Raw genomic sequence first — 17,074 nt, 5'->3', positions numbered from 1 at the left:
CCCAGGTAGAACACAGTTTTTGATTTTTTGAATGCCCTTACTGTCTTATATGCCATGCAGCCAGCTGTGCATCCAAGAGGGATGTGAGCTCGCTGGCTTCACAGAATCCACCAGTGAACACTCTTACTGATGGTGGGGTAGGCTTCATTCATCCTAAGTGCTGCATCAGAGCAGCTGCAACTTACTTTAACAACTGCTGCACTAGCATCATTCCCAATGGTAGTAAGTTGCAGTTTCTCTGACGTAGTGTTTAGGAGGCACAGAGCCTCCTCTGCCATCGGTAGGAACATCCATCTGCTGGTGAGTGCTGTGGAGCCAGCGAGCCTACATTGTTATTGGGTACACAGCTGGCTGAGTGGCATGTAAGCCACTATGATTACTTGACACACTTATCACACTTATCATAGAACCAATTCACACTAATCAGTGTGGTGTGGGAGCTCTTCCCTCTGGCTTCTTTCTACATTGCTCCAGCAAAGTGTATGACAAGGAGCAATGTGAGACCAATGATATGGTTACTTACAAGGCAAAGATTTATTGGGTAGTTTGGGGGAGGGCAGGTAGTCACCAGTCAGGCACCCACCCACCCAATCAAAACAAAAAACAAAACTTGAGAAAAGAAGGAGCCTGGCAGGCTGGGCACCACACAACAGCCTACGAAAATGAAAAATTAATCCACCAGGCACACGGAACACACAGACAGCAGCAGCAAAAGTGGCAGCAGGGCAGCAAAATAATAATATAAAATAACCATAGCACCCCAGTTATCGGTGGGGGGGGGGGCAAACAAGGAATAAAATTTCAAGAAGCACCCAGTAAAAGCCTAGGGGCTAGTGGTACACGTTAAAAATAATGGGGTGGACTGCACATACAGCACCCCAGTTGTTAAAGCCACTGGGGGTGAGCAAGAATAATAAAATAAAACTCCAAGCAACGCCCAGTTAAATCCACTGGTTCTGCTGATACAAATTATTTTTAAAAAATGGGAGGGGGGAATGAGCAGCAACTGGCACTGCAAATTAATTTTTTTAAAAATAGAGAGAGTCAGATAAGCCTCTGTCTCTCCCTCCACTCAGCTTGGGGGCCAGGCAGTCAGGCAGAACCAGACCAACACCACCACTCTGCTCTCAGTGTTGCTGCAGTCTCTCTCCAATGATCCTCTTCTGAGGCACAAAAAGCAATGGTTCTCTCAGCCTCCAATTAGCCCCTTATATACATTTTGAAACTCTCTCCTTTTTCCTCCCCCCTCCATGCTCCTTCGCCCCAGTCAATGGGGGCACAGTTGCCCATGCTAACACTTGATTTGAATGACAAGCCAATCAGAAGTCAGTGCCATGAAATCAATCGGCAATTGAAAAACACGGAGACAAAATGGCGACCGCGACACGAATCATGTGAATCAATTTGCAATGAATTGGGAGTGATTCGATTTGTGGGCAAATCCGTGAATCACTCCCAATTAATCATGAACCAATTTGCGCACAAATTGATTTGCACACCCCTACTGGCAACTGATCATAGCAGCTTAACCTGACCATGCTATGAAGTTATATCTGAAACTATTAACATGGATAATGTAATTAACAAACTCACCCATAAATATGACTATTTACTTGTTCCTTTGTATATATTAAGCACTCAATAAATTTTATTTTAATCACTTCTTACATTTCTCAGTTGTTTTATTAGTCTTGCAGGTCTTCTTTTACCTCTGATGATGCCATTTTGCATTTGTCTCAGCATGATCATCAGAGCCATGTGCTACGCTTTTAATGTTACAATTTTCTTAGCTTGATTTTCTGCCTCAGGTGTTCACACTGAATGAACTTTACTGCCATCTGGAGATGTATTTCTGATCGTCATTCTGCCTTCAAATTCACAGAGATCTCATTTAAGAGCTCTGCTTAGGAAACAAACAGACATTTTATTGTATTTACTTTAATACAACAAACATCTGCATATCACTGGGACACTGATGACAATTAAAACTAATATACCTTAAAATTGCTTCAAAGAAAGGCTCAGGGAAAGAGAAATGCGGCTGTAGCTAGAATTATTCAGGCACTTCCAAGGACGTCAGTTTACCTGAACAGAATTTCCAAGCCCTATTCAGACATTATGTTGTACATGTACATGTACAGCCCTATTCATACTCTATGTGAAATGCATGTACAGTCTGTGTACAGTGTATACATATACAGATCTGTACACAGATACAGTTATTCAGTTATTATGTTAAATGCTTGTACAGTAGTACACTTCCTATCTGTACCTTGCACTTGAGGGAGTCTGTACCCAGGTTCACTTTTAAGATGAACAGATGTATAGTCATTCACACAACATATACATGTATAAAGACTCCTGTATGCATGTGCAGCATCATGTCTGAATATGGTATGTATATGCATTCATTTTAAATGTGAAACTGAGGCCAGGTCCCCTCAAAGGCAGGCTACAAATAGGATGCATACTGCTGTAAATGTGTTGTATGTAATATGTGACTAATGCTGAGTACAGATCTCTACATACATATGCTTATATAGCTTGTACACGTGTGTGAACAGGGCTCAAGTGTGAAGATAGAAGTAACATTTCTAGATAAGTGGGGTGGTTTAGAAGTTTAGAGCAGTGGGGTGGTTTTGTGACTACATTGTGCTCATGCTGAATGTACATTTCTCTCTCTTAGGGTAAGCTCTGGGTGTGGGGTGGGGGACCCCTGTTTAGCAGTTTTGGGAAATGTTTTGATTTAGCTAGTTGTGGGAAGCAGTGATTGACTAGAACATATGCTGTTATTAATACACACAATCAAATCTCCAAAGCAATTTTGCAATTGTATAAAAATGTTTTTGTCCTTTAAAAAAAAATTAATGTTTTTTAACATTTTGTATTTTACATACAACTTTCTCCATTCCCCCCATCCCTCCCCCCCCCACCTCAACCATGCCTTTTTAAGAATAAGAGTGAGAGATAAGTGTATAACAGATGGACACACATGTGCTGATTTTTAACAAGGAAAAAAAAAGCAAACTGCCCACTTGAAGTACAAAGGGAGGAGCCAGTCTGAAAGCTGAATTAAAATTTAGCTAGGCAAGTTATGGAAGTAGGCTCTAGGGATGTGCACAAACCAAAAATTGTGCTTTTGGTTCAACTTTGGACCGAATTTGAACTGAACCACCTGTCCCCGAACCGTCTGGTTTGTTCCATTTCACTGATCTGGTTTGGCGGTTCAAGGGGCTATACTTGTAAAGGCGAATCAGGTGAAAATAAGTGAAATAAATAGTTTAAGTTTTTATTGGGCTGGCAGTAGCCAGCACATATCCGGCCTCCATGCATCTGCGGAGGCTGAAACCATGCTGATGCCAGCAATTTGCTGCAACACCATGCATTTGGGCTGCTCCAGGGGGGTGAGCAGCAGCAACTGAGGCCTCCAGGAACTCAGTAAGAACTTTAAACTGCTTCTCTCACTGCCGCCCCAAGCACCCTTTCGATCCCGAACCGGTTTGCCTGAGCCAGGCTGGGTTCGGTTCGATTACGGACCAAACTGCTGAACCAACCCAGTTTGAGGCAAACCGGGTTCTGGATCAAACAGTACATGCCCACCCCTATTAGTCTCACAAGCCAAGTGTGAAAAGTCTTCTGTGACCACTGCCAAAACATTACATTTGCCTTCACTTTAAGTGACATACTCTAATTATGGGCACCACAAAGTGTTTGTGAAAAAATTCACACTTCAACTCTGCCTCTCTATGGCTGGTTCTGTGTGCCTATTTTTGATCCAGGCAAAGGAGAGCATGTCTGAAGAGTCACAGGAGTGACAGCCCCAGATTATGGCCCATTAATGTGTTTGATTTCATTGCTGTGTGACCTGAGTGTTAATTATGCATTCTTACCCCCACCTTCATGACCCAAATGCTGGCCGCTATTAGGCAGTGTAGGCTATGTCATCGGGGATTTAATGTCTCTAATCATTAGTTTCCAGTTATTACTTGTTCTAGGGTTATCAAGCTTGTCCCTTTAATTAGACAACAAAGACAAAAATGGCAATATCCTTTACAAAGTCAACCCAGTGGGAACCATAGGAAGAGCTGGCTGATGCTTTATAGTAATTGGGCAAGGGTATAAAATGCATGGTTGTAGCAGGGACTAACTGGAAATGCTTTTTTATTTATTTGTCCCATGTAAAATAATTAAGGCCATTTATCTCTGCCATTCTAACAATACAAAACAAGCCAGGGCAGTGTAGCGACTAGCGTGTTAAACTTGGGTTCAGATCTTCGCTCTGCAGTGAAGCTCTCTGGGTGACCATTCACAAGTAACTATATTCCGTTCGCAAGTAACTATATTCCTATTCCGATGTTATAGGAAGAGGCTGTATTCGCACACACCCTCTGAAACTGTGCTGGAAGTCCTACCTGGCACTTCATTATTCACTCACCTAGTCCCATGAGGGCCTTTCAAGCTTACAACATTCATTTGAAGTGGTGAAGGCTGTAAGCATGATGGTGGGTGCTTCTGGGATTGGTAGGTGTGGGTGCCCGAGCCTGCTGATCACAGAAGCGCCCACTGCTTACAGCCTTCACCGCTTCAGATGAACACTGTGAACATGACTGACCCATGTGGGGGCAGGTGAGTGAATGATGTGCCAGGCAGGACTTCTAACACATTTTCAGAGGGAAGAGTGTTGTACTTGGTTTTTAAGCAGTACAACAGTAAACTGCCCTGGCCCCCAATATACTAGGGAAGATGACATTGTTGGTGGTGGCTAGATGACAGATCACTGGAAAGTATACTAATGGATTGCTTTAGATAAAGCCGAGGTATGACTCATCCCCCCAAAAACCCACCATGCTAGGAAAAAGAAGAATTGCAGTGGTGGTAGTGGTGGTGGTGCTGGTGGTAGAGGAGGACAGCATGGGGATGCAAAGACAAGGCCACCTGAAATCTGCCCTAAACACAGTGGCCAACATGTTGCACAATATTACAGTTGTGAAAGGATGTTGCTATAGCAAACATTCATGTGCAGGAGAGTTTCACTACACCGGAAGCAAATGCTGCCGACTACTGTGCCTATTTTTTCAACTGTGATAGCGCAATAAATAAACCAGCACTAACATGGTGTGCAATCTGTACACTTGTGCAAGAGCACTTATCAGTCCAGTCTGCATTTTCACAAGATAGGTTGCACAATTGCACAGCTTGCACATTTGGACACAATGCAGCTATCCTATCTTCTTGAGCTTGTGCAAATTCCTAGCTGCCTCTGCTGTGACACTGCACAGCGTGATAGCCAATATAGCAAATTTATAATAATGTGAGGGTAGGGAGATTAAGCGGATAGGTAGGCTCAGATTGGTAGAAATTGAAATAGAATAAAAATAAAAAGCTCAAATCTCAGCAGACTTAGAGAAGCAATGCTGGAATTTTAAAAAAATCATACACCATAAAGAGAAATAAAAAAATACTTGCACAAGGCAAAAATCTTCAAATGACAGACTAGCAGTGCAATCTTATGTGTGCCTACTTACAAGTAAGTCCCACTGTGTTCAATAAGGCTTACTGCCAGGTGCTTACCGAGACTCAGAGAAACACAGTTATAGAATGGCAAGTCAAAACAGAACTGTGTATAAGTGCTTGTGTATTTAAAAGCAAACACCAAGCACAATCTGCTACACGTCTAACCTCTTAGACCATCTCCTCTCTTGCAATGCAAACCTGATGATGCAAAATGAAGAGAAGATATATGCTTCCTCCGTTTTCTTTTTCTGAACATCTAGTCTCTGAGCAAACATAGCTCCCTAGGATCCATGATGATACAAGTATAAGCAGGGTACCATTCTTCTAGTTAGAGCACGGAGAATCAGGTTCTGGATGGTGATGGGCTCCAAAGCCTGGCAGATAAAGGCTATAGGGGGAAAATAAAATTGCGGCCAAGTTTCCAAACTACGTACAAAGGCAGTCCCATGTAGAGCACATTGCAGTAGTCAAGCCTGGAGGTTACCAGCTGATGCACCACTGTTTTGAGGTCGTCCTCTTCAAGGAATGGACACAGCTGTCCATTCACTCCTGGCCATAGCCTCCACCTGAGATACCAGGGTGAGGCCTGGGTCCAGGAGTACTCCCAAGCTCCATACCTGCTCCTTCCAGGGGAGTGTAACCACATCCATCACAGGGAGATCGAACTCATCCCTCAGATTCTGAGCCCCTACAATGAGCACCTCCGTCTTGCTTGAATTCAGTTTCAGTTTGTTATCCCTTAACCAGCCCATTACTACCTGCAGGCAGGCATTTAGGGAATGAACACCAATTCCTGATGATGCAGTTGAAAAGGAGAAGTAGATTTGGGTGTCATCAGCATACTGATAACACACAGCACCAAACCTCCTGATGACCTCACCCAGCGGTTTCATCTTGATATTAAAAAGCATTGGTGACAGAATGGAGCCTTGAGGGACTCCATATAACAGCTCTTGCTTTGAGGAGCAGCTGTCACCAAGCTCCACCATCTGGAATCTACCTCAGAGATAGGAGCAGAACCACTGCAAAGCAGTGCCCCCTGTCCCCAACTCCGCCAGGTGATCCAGAAGGATACCATGGTTGATGGTATCAAATGCCACCGAGAGATCCAAAAGAACCAACAGAGTCACACTGCCTCCGTTGATTCTCTGGTAAAGGTCATCCATCAGGTTGACCAAGGCTGTCTCAATCCCATAGCCAGCTCTAAAGCCAGTTTGAAATGGGTCTGGATAATCAGTGTCCTCCAAAACTGCCTGGAGCTGGTTGGCCACCACCCTCTCGATCACCTTGCCCAACCAAGATATATTGGAGATTGGCCTATAACTATCTCCTAGAGAAGGCTTTAGGGGTGTGCATGGTCTGGAGTCCCCCCTGGTCCGGCACGGGGGGACTAAGGGGTGGTGGTAGTACTTACCACCACCCCCTGCTGCTCTTCCCCCTCCGGCGCTGGTCCTTTGAAAAATCTTCTTGGGGCGGCAGAGTTCCTCCATGCCGCCCCTGCCCCCGTCGTTGTTCCTAAAGGGTTAAAGAGACGAGCGCTAGTGGCGCGCATGCGCCCTGCACGGCACGCGCTCGTCTCTGACGCTGCCGCGCATGCCGCATACGTCACACGTGACATTTGCAGCTTGCACGTGGCAGCGTCAGAGACCAGCGTGCGCCCCGCTAGCTCTCGTCTCTTTAACCCTTTAGGAACAATGACGGGGGCAGGGGCGGCAGGGAGGAACTCTGCCGCCCCAAGAAGATTTTTCAAAGGACCAGTGCCGGAGGTGGAAGAGTGGTGGTGGGGGGAGTACTACCCCCCCTTAAAGCTACATGCCCCCGCCCTCCCGAACCTCCGGACCGCCAGACCTCCGAACCGGTCCGGCGGTCTTTTAAATTGTGCCTGGACTGAACCGTGCACACTCCTAGAACGCTTCTTAAGAAGAGGTCTAACCATTGCCTCCTTCAAACATGGAGGCATCCTACCCTCAGCGATGCATTTATGATATTAACTAGGCCACCTCCAACAATCTCCCTGCTAGACAGAAGCAGCCAAGTCGGGCAAGGATCCAGAGAACAAGTGGTAGGCCGCATCACCCCAAGCAAATTGTCCACATAATCAGGAGTCACAGATTGAAACTGATCCAACCTAAGATTGCAAGAGGGATCGCTGGACACCTCCTTCATAGACATTGTGGAAATAGTGGAGTCCAAGTCGGCCTGAATACAAGAGATTTTGTCTGCAAGGAACCCATTAAAAGTGTCAAAGCAGAACACTTCGAGGAACTGTTTTGAAGCAGAAGGAGCAGAAATTAAACTCCTCACAACCCAGGATAGCTCTGCTGAATGTGAACCAGCAGACACAATGTGCACAGACCAAAATCCCATTTTTGCTGTATGCACCGCTACATCAAATGGGTCCTGTGCTACTTCAAATGGGTCCTATGCTGCATCCTGTCAAATTTGAGCCGCGTTCTCCTCCACTTGTGTTCCAGTTGCCTACCCAGCTGCTTCAGCCCTCGCTGCTCCTTGGTATACCAAGGGGCCATTTTTGAAGCAGGTAAGGAGGGACACTTAGGAGCTATCATGTCTACTGCCCTGGTAAGTTGCCTATTGCAGGTCCCCACTAGGGCAGAATCACTGGCCGCACCAACTTCAAAACCCTCCAAGGCCTTTTGGAAACTTGCTGGGTCCAGCAGCCTTTTTGGGTGGACCATCCTAATAGGTCTAACCTTAACTAGGTAGTGGTCCATCCATGACAATGGGGAAACCACCGGATCCCCCACCCATGGAACACCCCCTGATCCAAACAAAAGACCAAATCAAGTGCATGGCTGGCAAGATGAGTTGGTTGAGAAACTAATTGGGATAGGCCCATAGTTGTCATGGCCGCTATGAACTCCTGACCCGCACCAGACAAACCAGTCCCAAAGTGGATATTGAAGTCCCCCAGCACCAGAAGCCTGGGAGACTTCAACGCCAACTCTGCGACCAGCTCTGTCAGCTCAGTTAGGGACCAAGTTGAGCAACAGGGTGAAAGGTACACCAACAGAATCCCCAATCTATCCATAGTTCCCAGCCTCAGAAATACATACTCAGTATAAGTCAACTGTCTCACGGGGCCCTGGTAAGGGAGATGATATTCTTATGGACCACAGCCACTCCACCCCCACTCCCACTTCCCCTAGCCTGCTCCACAACAGAGTAACTTGGAGGGAGAAGCTGAGCCTACACTGGACCACTTACCTCCCCCAACCAGGTCTCAGTTATACATGCCAGGTCAGCTCCCTCATCCATGATCAAGTCATGGATTATTTCGGTCTTATTCTGAACTGACCTGGCATTGCAGAGGAGCAAGGCCAGGCTCTGTAGTTGGAAGCTGCTCCCCAAGGCCTGAGAGTTGACAAAGCAGTTGGAAGTGGAAACAGTCACTAAATTACAGATTTCTCTTCCCCTGTAATGGCCAGCTGCTCTGCCAGTGCCAATTCTTCTATACTGGCGTGGCAATAGCCACCTCAGAACAGCCAGATGCACCCCCCACACCATCCCACTCAAGAGAGCAACAAACACATATCTACAAAAAGCCCTGACATAACTCAGTATGATAAAGACCAACAACTTCTAGTCCAAACCTCCCCCCAGCCCCTCAGTCCCACCCCCAAAACCCAGCCCCAAAGGCCGGCCCCCTTTGGCAGCCGGCTTCGGCAGGTGCCTACAGGCGGACTGCTGGCCACACTGTCAGCCATGCCTCAGGCGTGCTTTACAGTGATTTATGTGCCTCCAGCAGCTCCTCCTCTCACGAGACACTGGTGAGCTAGCAAGCAACAGATGTTCCAAATCATGTAGTCCTGGCAGTCCTGGAGGCAGCCAGCTGGAACGTCACAGCTAGGACGACACAGCAAGTTGGCAGGCAACCCCTCATTCAGGCTGAGAGATGGAAATACAGCCTAGAGGGGGCCAGATGTTAAGTCCAGGCAAGTCAGAGGAACCAAAAGTCAAGCCCTCCAACCTGCTCACCTACGTATAGTATGCTATATGCTATATTATATAGACGTATATAGGGTATCTTCTAAGGGCCAAAACCATAACATCAGTGTCAGGGGGTATACGGGTATACAAACCATTTTGATTCCTTGACGTTCCAGAGACGCTGCATGAACAATAATCTTAGATGCAGCAGCTGCAACACATGACATTGCCATTTCATCCCTTTCAACTACCCAGGAGAAAGCAGACACTTTGGTTTTTTGAGGTGTCCTCTAAAGGCCTCAACATTGCCAGGGCTGCATGCATTATCTGGGTCAGATGTCACAGGTTCCTTCTTCACCAAAGAAAATTGGAATGGTGGAAGGCATTAATTTGACTAATAATGACATATTAGAAGCCTTGGCCAAATTGTACACCACACCCTCTATTATTGAAGACCTCATGGCTGCCATAGAAACTTTTGTGTGTCAGTTTTATGTCCCCCAAACAATGACAGATATTGGAGATGTAATGTAGTGGTGATTCATAAAGAAGCAATCTGAAGATGAGAATCTCCATCCAACAAAGAGATCACTGTACCCAACCATTCTAAGAGCAAACCTACAGGCACTTCAGTGGAATCAAGATATCATCCCACATCCTGATCTACTACCACCCACAGAACAAGGCTGGGGGGAAAGTGGGATATGGATACAAACCTATACGAAGCCCTGTGCACCTTTCATTATATTGGAATTGTGTTGCTGTTTGTTGATGTTCTCCACCCTACACATGTCTGACAAATGGTCTGAGGTGTACGGAAATTGTAAATGTGAAGAACACCTTCAGCGATATTCATCAAGATCAAATAGAATTTAATATTAGTGAAGATGATTAGAAATTATACATTTCCGTGTAAGTATTACAGATGACTTTTGTGACTGACTCTACCTACATTTATGCCTACAACTATAGCACACACGTTCTTTTTGAAGTATGTAAACTAATAAATGTTTCTGAATGACTAAATGTGTAACAGTAATTTTTAAGGGCACATAAATGCACAAAATACTGTTTTATATATATTTGGAGGCAAAATTGTCCACCATTTTATTTCCCCCCTATAACTTTTGTCAGCCAGGGCTTGGAGCCATCACCATCCAGAACCTGATTCTCCATGATCTAAAGAAAAGAATGGTAGCGCACTTATACTTGTATCATCACAGATCTCACAGAATGTGTTTTTAGTACATTTGCTTACAGACGAATCCCTCCTACTTATCATTCTGTCATTGTGACTGGAATTCCTGCGTCTCAAGAAACCTTATCAGTTTCTTGGACCCTTTGGCAAAAATATGTCAGAGTTTAAGATTGGAGACTATACTGTCAGTTTTGCCTCTTGCAAACTCTCTCTCCTTCCTCTGTGGCTGCAGTGTGGGCAGAAATTAAAAACAAGGCTGAGCGAACAAAGCAATCAGATCCAATCTGAACACCAGGAAGGCACCATGCGAGTGTCCAGTGCCTTCCTGGGGTCCCCCATCTCCTCTCCTCCCTACCCTGTGCAGGGAGCCACGGCTGACATATGAGCAAAAAAATGAGGTTAACAGAGCGCTCGCTCCATTAACCTAATTTAAAGGGAGGGGGAATTAGGCGGGCTAGCCTCCTTGGATCCACCAGGCTCGCCAGCAAGCCCAGTGGTTCCGATGATCAGTAGAAAGTGAGCTAGGCTCCCTTAGCCCACTTTCTACTGATCGTGGGAATAGCTCCCTTTCCTCTATCTATCTATCTATCGATCTACCTATCTACATCATATTTTTATACTGCCCCAAAATTCACATCTCTGGGAGGTTTACAACAAACAATCAAACAACCAAATAGAAAAAGTTGAAATGTTAATTAAAATAAATGACAGCAGAAAACTTAAAACATTAGTTAAAATAAAATAAATGATACAGTAAAAGTTAAAACATTACAACAATTTAAATTTTTAAAACCACATTTTAAAACAATGTCAAAACTGTTAAAATAGTTTTCTCTTAGCATCAGTTTTTAAAAAGATCCTTTTTGCGGAGCTGCAATAATTTGTTTGTTTTGCCAATGGCATTTCCATCCAAAGGGTCTTCCATCCAAAGGGTCAAACCTAAGTGGTGGAAGGATCTCATCTTCTTAACTCTGCATATGGCAGCCTACCCATACTGGATTACATCAACAACGGGAAAACATTTCAAATTAATAAGGAAGACCATCACATGTCTGGACATCCATTCACCTGGGATTTCTCCAACCCACCATCTACACTATCCAAAGTCTGGCACTGATGGCTTTGCAGTTTTGCTTATGGGAATGCTTATTTACTTTTGAAAAATAAAAGGAAATGTAGGTTGGGCTCAGTTCTTGGGAACATACTTCTCAAGTGTACCCTTAACTCACAGGCCTGTGAAGTCACTGGTGCATAATGAATGCCAAGTGGGAAACGGGGCAGCTTGCCCTCAAATGTTTGTGTTTCCATCATGGTCAAACGCATGTGCTTAAAATGTGGTTTTGTTAATAAGGTTATGAAACTGTTATACTCTTTTACCATTATCCATGTAATGTGGCAAGTGCAGTGACGAATTGCCACAAATTAGTCCCACGTGTCAAAACATGTAACTAGATGTTAAGGTATGCATGGTCAGCTAGTTACCTGAACATGATACTATGGCCAAGAATTTGAAATACTTTGTGCTGAGAACTCATATTTTCTGTACATTTTATGAATTTCTTGGTCAATTTAAAAAAGGGTCAGCTTTCCTCTTAAAATCAGGGGCTGCAACTTCATTAATATTTTACTTTTCAAAACTACTTTATTCTGCTTCTGAAGCACTATGTTTTAATTGCTATAATGCCTGTAAGTAATTTTTTAATTTCTCACAGTCCACAGAGATGATGCCTCTAAATACCAGTTGCAGGGGAGTAACAGCAGGGGAGATGGCATGCCCTCAGTTCTTGCCTGGTGTGGGCTTCCCAGAGGCATCTGGTGGGCCACTGTGTGAAACAGGTGCTGGTCTAGATAAGCCTTGGGCCTGATCCAGCAAGGCTGTTCTTATGCTAAATTTTGGCTGGTCTTAGCAGCCAGTCATTATTTGTGGTCTGCACTGATCCCACATCTCCCACAATGCCCTTATCACTTGCGGTGGATTTAGGAGAGGGGAGAACTCAGTCTACCATTTCATGTCAGGCTTCAGAGACTGTCAGAAGAAGTCAAAATTTCTCCTGAATGTCTCCAAAGAAGGGCATGAAGTGAGAGATTGCTCTCTTCCCTCAAGTTCTCTAGGCATACCAGAGGGTCTTGGAATAGAGGCAGAGTCTGTGTTTCTTGCCCAGCACAAACCAAAATACTCCTCCTGTTTCTGAGCTCCACAATGCCAGAGAACTCTAGGAAGAGGAGAGCCCTCTCATTTAGTACTGAATAAACAAGGGGAGAGGGTTGCCAGAAAGATTTGTGGTCACTGCAGTCTACCTAGTGACTCTGTTTCTGTATCTCCACATTTCTGAGAAATATATTAAATATGCAGGATATACATACTTAAAGACAGGTGCTTACATGTCCCACAGCATAATGCGGGTGGTGCCAGACCCACCCATGTTGTTGCAGAGTCCTAACACATGTGGTAATGTTGCTACCCCAGGGGACAGTACTGGTATTGCTGACTCTTGCATGATCACACATCACACACTTTTCCAACTGGGAATAATAGATGTATGATCATGCACAAGTCAGCAATACCGGTATTGCCCTCTTGTGAAACAGTGCCACCATGTGTGTTACAGCCCTGCAGCAGTGCAGGTGGGTCTGGCCCCACCCACATTACACTGTGAGACATGTAAGCCAAGGGGTAACAGTCACACCTTTGGCACAGCAGAGCATCATTCATTGTCAGAAGCTCCTTCCATGAATAAAAAGAGAGCTCCAGTCACGTAAAAGTCATTTCTAATCATGTAACTCTCCTTCTGTTCATGGAAGACGCTTCTGCCAATGATGTGCCACTGCACCAAAAATCTCCACCCCACCTTTGCATTCCCATCTACAGCAGAGGTGGAGCCACCATTGGGCAAACGGGTTCAAAGAACCTTTTCCCAAAAGGGGCTGCACGGCCCCATTTGGGAACGAAATCAGCCCGCGCTGCGTAGGCAGCATGGGCTGGAGCGACTCTCCCTGCCCTTAAAGGCAGGGAGAGCAGCTCCTGGCCTCGCTGCCAATGCAGCAGGGCCAATCTTCCTGCTAAACAGGGCTGCATGTCCCCGTTTGGGAGGGAGATTGGCCCACGCTGGGTAGGAGTGTGCACGGACCGGTTCAGAGACCATTCTACTGGCCTCCGAACCGGTCCGGACATGGGGTGGTTTTGGTTCGGGATGGTTAGGGTGGGGGGTTCCACTAAGGGCGGGGGGGCTTTACTTACCCCTTCTGCCCTTTCCAGCTTTGGCGCCGTAATTATCCCAAAAAATCCGGGCGGCAGGATCCCTCGCCGCCCACTTCTATCCACTACGATGGCTCCGCTGCTCCTCCATGTGTAAACAATTGGGCGGCAGGGTACTTCCCTGCCGCCCCCTTGAAGCCCCCTGCTGCTGCTGCTGAAGCCCCCTTTCGCCCCCTTAAATCTCGCCCGGACCGGCCGCGCTCTCTATAAGCGGGCGGGCAACAGCGAGATGTCCTCCCGCCCGTCCCCTTCCCTGCCGTCTGCGAAAGTGTTTCAGGAAGGAAGCCTCCTGCGCGCTTAATACAATCCTAGCTCTTAAGCTTCAGCTAATTATTCACAAGCCCTGATTCTCTGTACATAGTGCCAAACTGAATATGTGTACAGTGACTTCTGTTCTATTAAATAAAAAAAAAAACCTGTAGCCCCTTCAGGGGCTTCCTAAAGGCTGTGGGGTGGGTCTGCAAAGGTCTCCCCTCCCCTTGCTGGCTTCTAGGGCTTTGCAGGGACCATTTGAGCATGTGTGGTGGTGTGTATATATATATATATAGCGCCACTGAAAACAAAATGGCTGCCATGCATGCTCAAATGGCCTCTGCGAGGCCTGGCATGGCCTAGGGCCTCACAGAGGCCATTTGAGCATGCACAGTGGCCATTTAAAAAAAATTTAATTTTTAAAAATGGTGCCCCCCTTCAAGTGGCACCCAGGGCACATGCCCTGCCTGCCCTACCCTAGATACACCCCTGAGTGGAATGGCAGGGTGGAGGTCCATTTACAAATTAATGGATCTTTTATAGACTAAACCATTCTTAATCTATTTTTTCGTTCTTATTTTTCATTCAGCTGCATGTCAATAGCCTTTCTTACTAACATAATCCATATTTTCACAATTGTGTGCTGAAATCAATACCAAGAGTAAGTATATTGATTTAAACAATACCTTTTCATCAATAAAGTACTAATTATTGTGTTGACTGAATTTTGCTAAGCTACTCTGACATCATTTTCCTGCTTATTTGCTGAGGGAATAATTACATATTATTTGCAAAAAAAGTGTAAGGGATTCCCAATATTTTTTTTTTTAAGGGAAAGCAGCTGGGGAAGAAATTTGGAGCAGAAAAGCAGGGAATGTTTAATCCTTCCCCATTGTTTCTTGAGCCAAATTGCACACATACACCCAGCATTTTATTCACCACAGAGTTAAGAACATATGCCTGTCCTCTAAATGAATATTTTTTTTAAAAAAATTAACATCAGGGGCTTTTCTAAGGGTTTGAATAGAAAAGCAATCAAATCCAACAGCACACAGACTTTAAGATCATGCCTTTGGGACAATCCCAAAGTAGGGAACATGTTAGAAAAGAAAGACAAAGAAGAGGTCTCTAGATATTGTTTGATCGCAAGATTACTGTAGTCCTTTTCAGTTGCTTTGAAATCTGGGGTTGCTGTACTTGCATACAACACCCCCAAGAGCATTCCCACAAGCCTTGCCCCTTAGCTGATGCACTCTGAAAGGATGCCCCCTGTTTTCCATGTGACCATGTCTGTCTGCAAAGACAAACGCTGTACTCAGGCAGAGATTCTCCTCATGTGGAATGCTGGGGTGTACCAGTATTCTGATCATGGGAAGAATCTCTCCATGAATACAGTGACTGACATGATGAGGAAAACTGACAGGAAAAGAAACAAGTTGTTGTGGTAAGAACTAATCTGCCAACTTTCCTTTCCCTATTATCTTAATTGTTAATTACAATCCTCACAAGTTAGCCCACTTGTGCCTCAAATGTTCATGTATCCTCCATCTAGAATTGGGGTGGATGACATAATCACAAACTATGCCATTGAGATGTCCCAATGTGTCCCTACAACTGTTCAGAATTTGGTTCAAAACAGTTAGGTGGTTCACAAGTTAGCCCACTTGAGCTTCATACATTCATATGTCCACCATCTTGAATCAGGGTGGATGACATAACCACAGACTACGCTGTTGATGTGTCTCTATGTGTTACTCGCTACAACTGTAGCAAATTTGGTTCCAAGTGGTAAGACAGTCCACAAGCTAGCCCACTTACACCTCAAATGTTCATGCATCCACCATCTTGAATCAGGGTGGCTGACATCATTACAAACCACACTGCCGAGGTGTCCCTATGTGCCACTCACTACAACTCTACCAAATTTGGTTCAAATCAGTTAGATGGTCCACAAGTTAGCCCACTTGTGCCTCAAATGCTTATGCACCCACCATCTTGAATTAGGGTGAATGACATCATCACAAACTTGTAAACCGCACTGAGCCAGTTTGGAAGGGCAGTATATAAATCAAATAAATAAATAAAAATAATAAACTACGGCACTGAGGTGTCCCTATGGGACCCTACATCTGTAGCAAACTTTGTTCAAATCAGTTAGGTGATTCACAAGTTAGCCCACTTGTGCCTCAAAGGTTTAGGTAGCCACCATCTTGGATCGGGGTAGATGACATCATCACAAACTATGCCACTGAGCGATCCTTGTATGTCATTCATTACAATTGTACCAAATTTGGTTCAAATCAGTGAGACGGTCCACAAGTTAGCCTACTTGTGCCTCAAACGTTCATGAGTCTACCATCTTGAATTGAGGAGGATGTTACATTACAGGTACAGGTACATTACAAGGTACAGGTAAATTACAAACTACACCATTGAGACATCCCTATGTGTCCCTACAACTGTAGCAAATTTGGTTCAAATCAGTTAGGCAGTTCACAAGTTAGCCCACTTACACCTCAAATGCTTATGCATCAGCCATATTGAATTGCGGTGGAAGATATCATCACAAACTAAGCTGCTGAGGTGTCCCTATGTGTCCCTACAACTGTACCCAACTTGGTTCATATTGGTCCAGGCATTGCAAAGTTGATAGGGACACACACACACGCACGCACACGCACACACACACACTACTGGTTGACCTCATAAGCTTACTTTCCTTAAGGAAAGTAGGCTAAAAATGACATGATGTCATCATGATGGCATGATGAGAAAAATTACACAATAACATAATAGCCTCCTCATGATGACATGATGTTAAAATTAACAGGATGAGAAAACAAATTGTTTTGAAAAGAACTAATTTGCCTACTTTCTTTTCACTATAATCTTAATAATTATCATCC

The sequence above is a fragment of the Hemicordylus capensis genome, chromosome 2 (genome assembly GCF_027244095.1).
Source record: "Hemicordylus capensis ecotype Gifberg chromosome 2, rHemCap1.1.pri, whole genome shotgun sequence".
Classification (NCBI taxonomy): Eukaryota; Metazoa; Chordata; class Lepidosauria; order Squamata; family Cordylidae; genus Hemicordylus; species Hemicordylus capensis.
The sequence above is the reverse complement of the archived record's forward strand: the minus strand, read 5'-3'. Positions refer to the sequence as shown.